Source organism: Micropterus salmoides, unplaced genomic scaffold (genome assembly GCF_014851395.1).
Source record: "Micropterus salmoides isolate LMB-PRFRI ecotype aquatic unplaced genomic scaffold, ASM1485139v1 Ms_hic_scaffold_100, whole genome shotgun sequence".
Lineage (NCBI taxonomy): Eukaryota > Metazoa > Chordata > Actinopteri > Centrarchiformes > Centrarchidae > Micropterus > Micropterus salmoides.
This window is the reverse complement of record NW_024040042.1, coordinates 2,883-15,821: the sequence shown is the minus strand read 5'-3', so window position 1 is coordinate 15,821 and position 12,939 is coordinate 2,883. Positions and strand designations below refer to the sequence as shown.

The 12,939-nt window shown below is 45.7% G+C and overlaps 1 long non-coding RNA gene across 1 annotated transcript; it reads right to left on the bottom strand.

Annotated features, from left to right (window-relative positions):
• Positions 1 to 768: 768 nt before the first annotated feature.
• On the bottom strand, positions 769 to 8,083 carry LOC119896713. The gene is made up of 3 exons (XR_005443273.1): positions 7,993 to 8,083; positions 948 to 1,030; positions 769 to 826 (listed from the first exon to the last, which is right to left on the bottom strand). It is a non-coding gene; the product is annotated as an uncharacterized LOC119896713 (long non-coding RNA).
• Positions 8,084 to 12,939: the final 4,856 nt, after the last annotated feature.

The following is a 12,939-nucleotide window of genomic DNA, read 5'->3' as shown; positions in this document are numbered from 1 at the left end:
AAAACCCCAGTAAAATATCACATTTCCATCACAGCGGACAAGACACGGGAGGATTGAAGATGACTTTATTTTGTCCAAACAAACAGATGTAATGCACTGACACCACACAATAATAGAACAAAGACAAGGTTTTTACGACGCTTCACGTTTATTTGAATTTAATATAGAACAGGACTCGGCCAACATTGTTCCAGAAGGACTTCCAGATCAGCCTGGGTCGGCGCGGCTTTGCTTCTGAATTGTGCCGGGTGTTTGGACCCCGATACTTAGTTTTAAAATGAAACTATATATTTGTGAGGACTTTTTAAAGAGTGACGTCTTCAATAGGAACCATTTACATTTAGCTGACGCTTTACAATTGCTATACATGTCAGAGGTCGCACGCCTCTGGAACAACGAGGGGTTAAGTGTTTTGCTCAGGGACACAATGGCGGATGGGTCACAGTGGGGGATTGAACCCGAGTCTCTCACACCAAAGGCATAGTCTTCCAATGGGCTTGGAGCTGAGAGCCACAGACAAGAAGTCTGAAAAGACTAACACACTGTTGGTTTTGCTCTTTTCTTGTTGAGAATAATAAAAATAGTGTCTAATGTAATCTAATAATTCCAGCTGTATTGTTTAAAGGGAACATCACTAGAAAAGAGTAAAATCCTGGACTGAGCTGATGGTGGGTTGTGAGGCAGCTGAGATGAGCTCCTTGGAGGTCCTACTCTGCTCCCTGAGCTCCTTCCTCTTCAGTCGGCCCTCCTTCAGCTGCAGAAACACCCGGCTATAATAATCCAGCTCGATGTCCTCCTGCCTGCCCGGCTTCTGCCCCCTGCTGGCCTGGAGAGACATGACAGCACACACATGTGAGTTAGTGCATCACTCCTCCTCTTCTTCAGGTCAGTAAACACAGAGCGAGTGCTTCATCTCAGGCCTCTAAACAACAGACGTGTGTCAGTACCTTACGGTAGAAACAAAGGGCAGCGATCACCAACAGCAGAGTCAGCGGCAGGACGACCACTTTGATGAGAAGACCTGTTGGATCTGATCAAACACATGGACAGACATCACATCACACACCATCAGTCCATCAGCTATTGGAAGTATTCTAGTTTCCACTTGTAGTCCATTTATAGTAGCTTCTCTTACCACTGCTATGCAGACGATACGCAACTCTGCCTATCCTTCCTGTCAGACAACCCCACCATCTCGGTGGGTTGTGTGAAGAGCAAAAGAGGTGGAACGCATCAGCCCAAATGCAATCTGTGAACCCATGGGCTATTGTCTGATGATGAATTGGCTTTTGTTTTTGTTCTGATTCTTCTTATTTCTTTCTTTCATCTTTTTCTGTTTTGGCAGCAAAAACTGCTGGATGAAAACTCATCAAAACTGGCACGTAGGTTACAAATTCCACCAACTACTCAGGCAAAAAACCTCATGGTGGTGCTACAACAATCAACTTTACATTTTTGCAATTATCTTGAAAACAGCTTTGTTTAGAGTCAACGTCTTTCATTATTTTCATCTCTGGATTCTCATGCATCTTTGCTCCAGTGGTCTGGTGACTTTTTATCACTTTTCTCTAAAATCTATTTTTGCGAACTCTTCCCAGATGGTCTTGCCAATCGACCTGAAACTCATCTACGGACGTCGCTGATCAAAAGTTCTTAAAAGAATTTTGATAAGTCAATCTGTTTTTTTTCATAAACTTTTACTTTTTTGTATTTACATAAAATTTTACATAAATGCCCGTAAATCAAAATTGGCTTAAGCTATTGTAACCAAACTTGACGTGTCTGCTCAGATGCTCGGCCCGAGCTTCTCTGAGCAGTCCTGGGATATTCTTCCTCTAGGTGGGGAGCTACACTTGCAAAAAGTTTATACCTCGTAATTCGCTGGATGGATTCGTACAAAATTTGGTCATTTGATTAATGATTGCGCAAAGTGGGCGTGGTTAATTACCAAAAATGTAAATTTCTAGACTTTTCTCGTTAATCTTCAAAAAAGAAAATCATCTGTATGTCCTAGAGAGCACATCCACTGATTTGTGACTAACGGTTGCCTCACTGCAACCTATGGTCGACTCAGAAGTCAGTCATTTCAGAATATGCTAATTCAATTTACATCTATATCTCCACAAGTCTTTCTTCAAACGCTACCAAACTCGACAGAGTCGAGATGGATGATAGAAAGTGTTTCAAAGGGTTTTCAGATCGGTCAGTTCAATTCAATTCAATTTTATTTATATAGCGCCAAATAACAACAACAGTTATCTCACAGCGCTTTTCATAAAAGAGCAGGTCTAGACCGTACTCTATGATGCTATTTACAGACGCCCAACAGTTCCCACCAAGAGCAGCACTAGGAGACAGAGGCAAGGAAAAACTTCCTTTTAAGACTTAGGGTGGGCGGCCATCTGCCTCGACCGGTTGGGGGTGAAGGAGAGAGAGAGAGAGAGAGAGAGAGAGAGAGAGAGAGGTGAGGGAGGCAGCCTACACAATATACACACAGAGGTACAGACAGTAAAGGTGATGTTTCTATAGACTAAATGAAAAATGGTCAAATGGTGAGTCTGCAGTGATATTTAGTATCTTGCTGTAACTTGTACAGTATGCACAAATTTTCTTTTTTTCTCAGTTTTGGCCACCAAAATAATTAACACACACACACAGAATGATGTGTGATTTTGTTCAGAATTTTCTCACTAACATCTTGTAGGCGTTTTAAGTTTAAACAGAAAAAAACTACCTGGTCTGGCACATGTGACGTCACTACCTCAACTTGTGAAAAGGAGTGTGTCAGTAAGTTACCTACTCTGGACATCTGAAGCTCCAGGGTTCAACTCCCCAAGTAATCGAAGCAGACTTGCTCACAATGGGGGTGTTCAGATCATAGTGGGTGTAAGATCTCTATTTTTGGATCCCGAGACACTTTCTTCTTATTTTTCTCTGCTAAAAAGATTATGCAGCTTAAACTTTAAATCTTGGAAACAAAAAATGTTGCAGATGGGTTGAACATTTCACCCAGTAGTCAGATACATATAATGACACTCTCTGGTGATGCTATAAAAATCAAGTTTTTTATTTATTTATCTCAAAGTCCAAATTCTTTCATCACTTTAATCTCTGAAGTCGTCTGTGTCTGTTCTTCTCCTCTGAAAATTTCATATGTTGCGTTTTTCGCGACTGTCTTGGATCCCAATCATTGCCGCTTGCGGCAATATTTAAAAATGTATCTGCATTTAAATCGTCAGGCGACAGACAATGGGTTCCCAGATTTGTCTGACAGAGACTTATCTCTTAATCTTCACTAATTCCACTTCATAATTACTTCGTAAACATTCGAACTCAATATGGTCCATCTGTCTACTCTGTAAAGAGATCTATTTACTGCCTAAAAATTTGTTTATCTGAATCGAGTCTCTAAGGACAGAGGGTGTCCTTTGTTGTACAGACCTGAATATCTGAATATTTTTCTGTCTATTCTATTTTTAATTTTGTGATTTCATTATTTGTTTTGTTTCGCACATCTGACATACCTTTTACAGCAGTGAACATCACGCTTCAGTTCACTTTGAAGGGAAAACAAACTACTGAAAACCTCAGCTGTGTGGGAGCACTTTAAATTCAGTGATTTTGGCATTTTGGCAGTTATGGGTTTAATAATTTTACAATTTTTTTCATTGCAGACAGAAAAGTTAAATAGCCTACATTTTAATGTTAATCGAAGTTAAAAGCAAAGTAAGCATGTATTGTTTTAGTAACGCTACAGGAAAGCGTTTATCCTGTGTCTCCCTGGGCCCCCCCCAGCTATACTACCTGGATTCTGCTCTGGACCTGTTCGGCTCAGCCTCTCACACTCTCATTCTGCTACGGATCCCCCCTGCCCTGCACAGCAGCCACCAACCTGGTTCTGCAGGCATCTAGCCTTCCACACTGCTTCGCTCTTCCCCGGCTCAATATCCCGTCCCTTCAACCCTGCAATATATATTCATCTATCTCCAGTTTCGTCCCTTTCTTCGTCCTGCACTTGGGTCTGCTAGCCTACCAATCTAACCTTAACAACGTTTTGGTAACCTACACCATGAGAATGAAGAAAGAGAGCACTTTCTCTCTCTCTCTCTCACACACACACACACACGTTATCTCTCCCGCATCTGATTCTCCCTCTCTCAAGTCATTGCCTGTGCCAGAACTTCTGCTCCGATCTATCCATCTATCAAAGAAATAGATCTAGCTATATGTATAATCTACACTGCTCAAAAAAATAAAGGGAACACTTAAACAACACTATGTAACTCCAAGTCAATCACACTGCAAGCAACACTGATTGACAATCAATTTCACATGCTGTTGTGCAAATGGAATAGACAACAGGTGGAAATTATAGGCAATTAGCAAGACACCCCCAATAAAGGAGTGGTTCTGCAGGTGGTGACCACAGACCACTTCTCAGTTCCTGTGCTTCCTGGCTGATGTTTTGGTCACTTTTGAATGCTGGCGGTGCTTTCACTCTAGTGGTAGCAGGAGACGGAGTCTACAACCCACACAAGTTGCTCAGGTAGTGCAGCTCATCCAGGATGGCACATCAATGCGAGCTGTGGCAAGAAGGTTTGTTATGTCTGTCAGCATAGTGTCCAGAGCATGGAGGCGCTACCAGGAGACAGGCCAGTACATCAGGAGACGTGTAGGAGGCCGTAGGAGGTCAACAACCCAGCAGCAGGACCGCTACCTCCGCCTTTGTGCAAGGAGGAGCAGGAGAAGCGCTGCCAGAGCCCTGCAAAATGACCTCCAGCAGGCCACAAATGTGCATGTGTCTGCTCAAACGGTCAGAAACAGACTACATGAGGGTGGTATGAGGGCCCGACGTCCACAGGTGGGGGTTGTGCTTCCAGCCCAACGCCGTGCAGGACGTTTGGCATTTGCCAGAGAACACCAAGATTGGCAAATTCGCCACTGGCGCCCTGTGCTCTTCACAGATGAAAGCAGATTCACACTGAGCACATGTGACAGACGTGTCTGGAGACGCCGTGGAGAACGTTCTGCTGCCTGCAACATCCTCCAGCATGACCGGTTTGGCGGTGGGTCAGTAATGGTGTGGGGTGGCCTTTGTTTGGGGGGCCGCACAGCCCTCCATGTGCTCGCCAGAGGTAGCCTGACTGCCATTAGGTACTGAGATGGAATCCTCAGACCCCTTGGGAGACCATATGCTGGTGCGGTTGGCCCTGGGTTCCTCCTAATGCAAGACAATGCTAAACCTCATGTGGCTGGAGTGTGTCAGCAGTTCCTGCAAGAGAAAGGCATTGAAGCCATTGCTATGAAATGGCCCACCCGTTCCCCAGACCTGAATCCAATTGAGCACATCTGGGACATCATGTCTCGCTCCATCCACCAACGCCACGTTGCACCACAGACTATCCAGGAGTTGGCGGATGCTTTAGTCCAGGTCTGGGAGGAGATCCCTCAGGAGACCACCTGCCACCTCATCAGGAGCATGCCCAGGCATTGTAGGGAGGTCATTCAGGCACGTGGAGGCCATACACACTACTGAGCCTCATTTTGACTTGTTTTAAGGACATTACATCAAAGTTGGATCGGCCTGTAGTGTGGACTCCGAATCCAGACCTCCATGGATTGATAAATTTGATTTCCATTGTCAGCACATTCAACTATGTAAAGAAAGGAGTATTTAATGAGATTATTTCATTCATTCAGATCTAGGATGTGTTATTTTAGTGTTCCCTTTATTTTTTTGAGCAGTGTATATATATATACACACACAGGTGCTGGTCATATAATTAGAATATCATCAAAAAGTTTATTTATTTCAGTAATTCCATTCAAAAAGTGAAACTTGTATAATGTATACATTCATTCCACACAGACTGATATATTTCAAGTGTTCATTCCTTTTTAATTTTGATGATTATAACTGACAACTAATGAAAACCCCAAAATCAGTATCTCAGAAAATTAGAATATTGTGAAAAGGTTCAATTTTGAAGACACCTGGTGCCACACACTCAGTCTAGCCCTGTAGGCTACACAATCATGGGGAAGACTCCTGACTTGACAGCTGTCCAAAAGACGACCATTGACACCTTGACAAGGAGGGCAAGACACAAAAGGTCATTGCTAAAGAGGCTGGCTGTTCACAGAGCTCTGTGTCCAAGCACATTAATAGAGAGGTGAAGGGAAGGAAAAGATGTGGTAGAAAAAAGTGTACAAGCAATAGGGATAACCGCACCCTGGAGAGAATTGTGAAACAAAACCCATTCAAAAATGTGGGGGAGATTCACAAAGAGTGGACTGCAGCTGGAGTCAGTGCTTCAAGAACCACCACGCACAGACGTATGCAAGACATGGGTTTCAGCTGTCGCATTCCTTGTGTCAAGCCACTCCTGAACAAGACACAGCGTCAGAAGCGTCTCGCCTGGGCTAAAGACAAAAGGACTGGACTGCTGCTGAGTGGTCCAAAGTTGAAAGTAAATTTTGCATTTCCTTTGGAAATCAAGGTCCCAGAGTTTGGAGGAAGAGTGTAAAGTTTCCACAGTCAGTGATGGTTTGGGGTGCCATGTCATCAGCTGGTGTTGGTCCACTGTGTTTTCTGAGGTCCAAGGTCAACGCAGCCGTCTACCAGGAAGTTTTAGAGCACTTCATGCTTCCTGCTGCTGACCAACTTTATGGAGATGCAGATTTCATTTTTCAACAGGACTTGGCACCTGCACACAGTGCCAAAGCTACCAGTACCTGGTTTAAGGACCATGGTATCCCTGTTCTTAATTGGCCAACTGGCCTGACCTTAACCCTATAGAAAATCTATGGGGTATTGTGAAGAGGAAGATGCGATACGCCAGACCAACAATGCAGAAGAGCTGAAGGCCACTATCAGAGCAACCTGGGCTCTCATAACACCTGAGCAGTGCCACAGACTGATGGACTCCATGCCACGCCGCATTGCTGCAGTAATTCAGGCAAAAGGAGCCCCAACTAAGTATTGAGTGCTGTACATGCTCATACTTTTCATGTTCATACTTTTCAGTTGGCCAACATTTCTATATATCCTTTTTTTGTATTGGTCTTAAGTAATATTCTAATTTTCTGAGATAATGAATTTGGGATTTTCATTAGTTGTCAGTTTTAATCATCACAATTAAATGAAATAAGCATTTGAAATATATCAGTCTGTGTGTAATGAATAAATATAATATCCAAGTTTCACTTTCTGAATGGAATTACTGAAATAAATCAACTTTTTGATGATATTCTAATTATATGACCAGCACCTGTATATAACCTATAACGGCCGTTGCTAGGCAACCAGGTGTTGCACGAATGTTAATCTTTAAATATTTATTGTAGATTACTACCCAAGCTCCAAAGCTCAAAACATGGTATTCAGGCCTGCCTTATGGCCTGCAGAAATAAAACTTGACTTTGGTGAGACTTTTACATGTGGGCTGACGTGGGTGTTTCCCTACCACACTAGTAAGCAGGTCCTCTGCATCTCTGAGTGGGAGTTAAACATGCCCAGGCATCGCTCACTGACTCTGTGACTACTGACTGTGACTACTCCATCAATAACTCTGCAACAGAGCTTCAGGGTGTCGGTGGCCTCAAAAACCGACCCCTGCCTTTCCCAACTGCAAAGCCCAGAGACAAAACGGCTTTGGCTAGTGCTAGCAACAAACAGTAGATCTCCTCGTAACACATACATAGCATTTAGAAAAAATGCTGCAGAGTGAAAAAAAAACCAAATAGCCTACACAACTGCTGCATTTAGCACAGAAGACAATGGAAACTGGTTCCGGGGGATACTAGTGATGAACACATCAGGCACAGCAGGGACATGCCACCAAAACTTACATGTCAGCTCAGTTTCCAGTGTGTTGAGCTCTCAGCGCCATGACAGCAGTCACAGTGTCACTCAGAAACACAACATGCTGGAAACTGTCAGCTGATCATGTTCAGTCAGTGCAACGTTTCAGCTGCTCTGCTTCAGCTTACCTGAGACAGTGAGCGACAGCCGACGGCTCTCAGAGGAGAAGTTATGAGAAAAAACCAAGAGGTGATAAACACAGCTGTAGCTTCCTTGGTGGCGGGCTCTGCAGCAGGAACAGGAAGTCGACAGAGTGATTGACAGCTGGCTGGGTGTAGTTGTGTGACGTGATGGAGGAGGCGAGCTGGAAGGAGCCTCCTGGGTACTGTGGCTGGATGGAGCAGCTGATGGTGAAGTTGGAGCCCCTGGACACCTGAAAGCCCTGCTGCTGGGCCTCGGAGACCCTGTCCATGGAGGAGGCCAGAGAGATGTTGGGCTGAAGCAGCAGGTCTGTAAACACACAGATGATGAAAGGTCACATTCACACTCCGTTCAACAAAATGGCACCTAAAGAAGGAAGTGATTTCACAGGTCTGACACAGGTAACAAACATGGAGCAGAGCGATGACAGACAAGGCCACCTCTGTCATGATTGATGATAGTGTCAGCAAAACACAGAAAAATGGAAAGCATGTACGAAATTACGAGCATGATGTTGTGGTGGCAGCCCGGCTGGCTGTTAGTGAGTGTTTATTTCTCCTTTCTCCATCTCTGCCTGTATTTCAACCCTGGTTCTCCACACAATCTCCGCTTGATCGTTGTTGCTGCTGACCTGGTGCCACCACACTCCTCCACCAACCCCCCGGTCAGTTCTCCCGTGCCTCCTCTCTTCCTCAGTCCCCGGTGCCCCCCAGCTCCCTCGTCTCAGCCCCCTCTGCCCTACTTGCTCCTCAGTCCCCCATGCCCGTGTTCCCCCGGCATCCACCTCTTCCTCACCGCCACTCCCCCAGCTCTTTTTCCCTTAAAAAAACCTTTTTTTAGTCGTTGTGTTGCATTTGGGTCTTCTCTGTCCAACAAACAACAGAATGATCAAGTCAACATGGACCCAGCACGTTCACCCTCACCCCCCCCACCAATCCCACGGACCTTGAGAACTTGTTTTTGGAAATCATGGACGATTTATTGTTTGTGTTTTGAGAATTGTCATGAGACGCTGGAGGCGATAGCCCGTTTTGAGAAGGCTCTAGACCGACAGTTTTGCCTTATGAAAGCTCCTGGTGTGGCAAGGGTGGTTTTGGAGGCAGACCTTCTCAAAGGAGCCCTGCTTACAGCTCTGAACTTCCCCAGTGCTCCTAATGCTGGCCTTAGCATGGGGCCTGCTGGTCCTCTACCATCGTCCATGCCTGTTTGTGCCACACCTTGCTCTGCTAGCCCCCAGCCCAGTTCCCCAGCCCGCTAGAGCTGCTAGTCCCTCCTAGTCCTGGGCCTGCTAGCGCCGCTAGTCCCCAGTCTGCCCCTCCTGATCCCCGGCCCGCTAGCACCGCTAGCCTCCAGACTGTCCCTCCTGATGGTCAGTCTGCCTCCTGGGCAGCAAAAAACCTTGACCACCACCATCTGTTTGAGTGGACTCGCCTGGCCATCTTCTCTGGGTTCCGTGGTGGTCATAGGAGGAGACGTGGCCATCATGGTTCCCACAAACATCAACACCCGCCACCTGCCCTTGGTGTAAAGTCTCCCATGACCCAGCCCAATTACACTGCAGATATCAAACTCCCGAGAGACCTTAGTACCTGATCTCACTGGGGTGGTCACTGTCCAAACTGGTCCTCAGTCGGAGGACCGACCGACCGACATCAACTCCGTTGATGGTCCAGCCGATCCCTGCTCCTCGTGTCCTGTCGGAAGACTGACCAACACCAGCCCCATTGGTGGCCCGGCCGACCCCTTCTCCTCGTGCCCCATCAGTGGTCGGGCAGACTCCCGTGCCCGCCGTCCTCTGTCGGAGGACCGATCGACACCAGCCCTGTCGGTGGTCCGGCGAACTCCTGCTCCTCATGCCCAGTTGGTGTAGGCCTTTCCTGGTGAATGCAGCAAGCCGAGGTCCAATAATATAAGGTCAAATATAATAATTCCACTGTGCTAATGTCCATGTTCAGTAACAACCTGCTTTGATGATTGTATAACTGTGACTCCTCGCTATACTACATCCTAACCTATTCTCTATTGGTGTTTTAATTGTGAGCCGATGCAGCCGCAGCCAACATGGGCACTGCCACGTAAGATATGAGATGAAAGAAAAGATATAAACAATCCCACTTTAGGACGTCATTGTCCTGGAGAACTTCACAGTTTAGTCCAATGGAAACCACTGGCTGACACTGAGGCAGAGGAGAGAATACACTGGAAACTTTACTGTCATACATTATATCATAGATCAGGGGTCTCAAACTCAAATCATCCAGGGGCCACTTTGGTACTGTGTTCTCATAGGAGGGCCACAGCAGCAGTACTCCAAGAAAGAGCAATATTCTCAAAATGTACTTATTTTATTACCATAACCAAAATATTTTGAACATTTTCATGTGTTTTTCTGAAATACATTGTGAATTAAAGCTGTCTGATAATTGTACTGAATTCAAAAAGTACAAAACATACGTTGCCTTGACGGAGGTTGCAGTTGGAACCCTGAGTAGCTACAGCTTCAATATGGGCATCAGTTAGTAAGTCTGGACCTGTACTTTTCAGTTCATAGTTGAGAAAACAATCTTACACTTTGGACAGTTCTGGGAAGGATGGAGATACAGTAAGTCTCAGAAATTGTCCAATATGATCTGCTTTTTCCTGTGCCTCCCTGAATGTGGTTTTTAGTTCATTGTTACACTGCAAGTCAATAAGTACCATTTGCAACAGACAACGATGCGATGGACTGGCAACCTGTCCAGGGTGTACCCCGCCTTTCACCCGATGTCAGCTGGGATTGGCTCCAGCCCCCTGTGACCCTGTACACAGGATAAGTGGTTGACGATGGATGGATGGATGGATGTTACACTACAAGTGAGTAATGCAGTTTCAGCACTCTTCTTGGCTTTATGAAAAAGATTTGGCAGAGATATAAATCCTCTCTGTAGCTGCGTGGCTGTTGTCCTTTCATCTCCCTGGTACTTCTTGTTGCTCTCCGTGTTTAGTCCATAAATGACATTTGATATTATATTTCTTTAAAATGGTAACTTTTTCGTTGCATATCAGGCAGGTAATTTTTACTGTTAAACTCCAAAAAATATCCTAAGCTACTGCTTTGTCCATCTTTCTTGAAACAACCTTTGCTTATCATCCACCTTACGTTTCAATTTGAACAGCAACATCTTTCTTCTTCACCCAATAGTGGGCATTTGAGGCCACCTTACCTTTCACCTTTGCCATGACAAACAAATTGGTAGCTGATTTGACATGAAACAACTATAAATATAATTTAAAAATAATAATTTGGCTGGCCAGATTTTTTTTCCCCAATCACCCCGCGGGACAGACCGAGGGGTACAGAGTACCGTATGTGGCCTGCGGGCCTGGAGTTTGAGACCCCTGTCATAGATGGTGTCACTGATGGGCTTACCTGAGCAGGTAACAATCAGGATGAAGGAAGAGGAAGTTGATGATACACACTCCCTCAGAGCAGATCCAGACTGAACACAGTCAGAGCTGATCCACCACACAGGTCTGTCTGAGGACTCCTTTCTCTGTCCTACAGAAACAGCAGAGCCACAGTCCAGCTCTCTACAGACACCAGCTGCTGTCTTCAGGGTCCAGACAGAGACACTCCCTGGTCTCCAGTCTCCCTCATGTTTCACCTCCAGTGTTCCTGCACAGCGACTGGCTTCTCTGGCCAACCTGACATCATCAGGCTCTGAACAGAAACCAGAGAGTCATCAGTAAAACAATAAAGTGAGTTTCATCAGAACAGAAATGAAGCAAATCAAAGCTGCAGCTCCTCTTCTACCTGAGCAGGTGAGTCCAACAGCTTTTCCAGGTGAGCAGGTGTTTCTAGCTGAGCCTGAGCTTCTACAGTCCAGGAGAGCAGACTCATGGCCTCCACACTGGAACTCTTTGGTCCACATCGGAGCCTCCACTTCTCCATAGAGCGCCCCCTGGAGGACTGAAGGAGCCCCACAGCCGAGCTCCCTACAGACCACCTCTGCATCCTGCTGGTCAAAGTCAGCTTCACACACTGAGGACCACCACTGGTTAGACTGGTTAGACTGGTTAGACTTCACCTCCAGTCTGCCTGAGCACAGACTAGTCCCGTCCAGCAGCCTGACAGAGTCTGGAGGGATAATAGAAGATGAAATAGAGATAAAGACAGCAGACACAAAAGAAAAACATGTCATGAAACAACAATTCAGTGATTCAAGGTGGACTCAGCACAACTCCAACATCAGTTCATCATTAACAACAGAACACATCTTTCTACCAGCACAGACTGCAGCAAGTTCACCAGCACATTTCCATTTAATACTCTGTCACACTTGTTCTCCACGTCTGAACACTTTCAACATGTTTCCAAACAACAGCACAACTTGGGGCGGCTGTGGCTCAGGAGGTAGAGCGGGTTGGTTTTTAATTGAAAGGTTGGCGGTTCAATCCCTGTCTCCCCCTGGTTGCGTGTCGAAGTGTCCTTGGGCAAGATACTACTGAATACTGAACCCCGAATTGCCCCTGGCGGCTATTCCGCCAGTGTATGAGTGAGTGTGAATGTTAGTTTCCGTTTGAGCACTTAGGCTCAGTGTATGAATGTGTGTGACTGGTGAATGCAGATGTAGTGTAAAAGCGCTTTGAGTGGTCGAAAAGACTAGAAAGGCGCTATACAAGTACGGAGCATTTATAACGTCATCATCTGCAGATTTCTCTGCTCTGTTCCTTCTGCTCAGCTACTCCACAATCTTTGCTTTGCCCCACACAAACAAGTTCAACACTTTTCATTCTGTCTTAATGTTCTAAGAAGAACCCAGAAGAAAAAGCTGCTTAGAAAATGCTCAAACAACTCTAACAGGTTGTTAGAGTTGGCCCGGCCGACCCCTTCTCCTCATGCCCCGTTGGTGGTCCGACCGGTATCTGTTCCGCCTGTGGTCCAGCCTACCCCT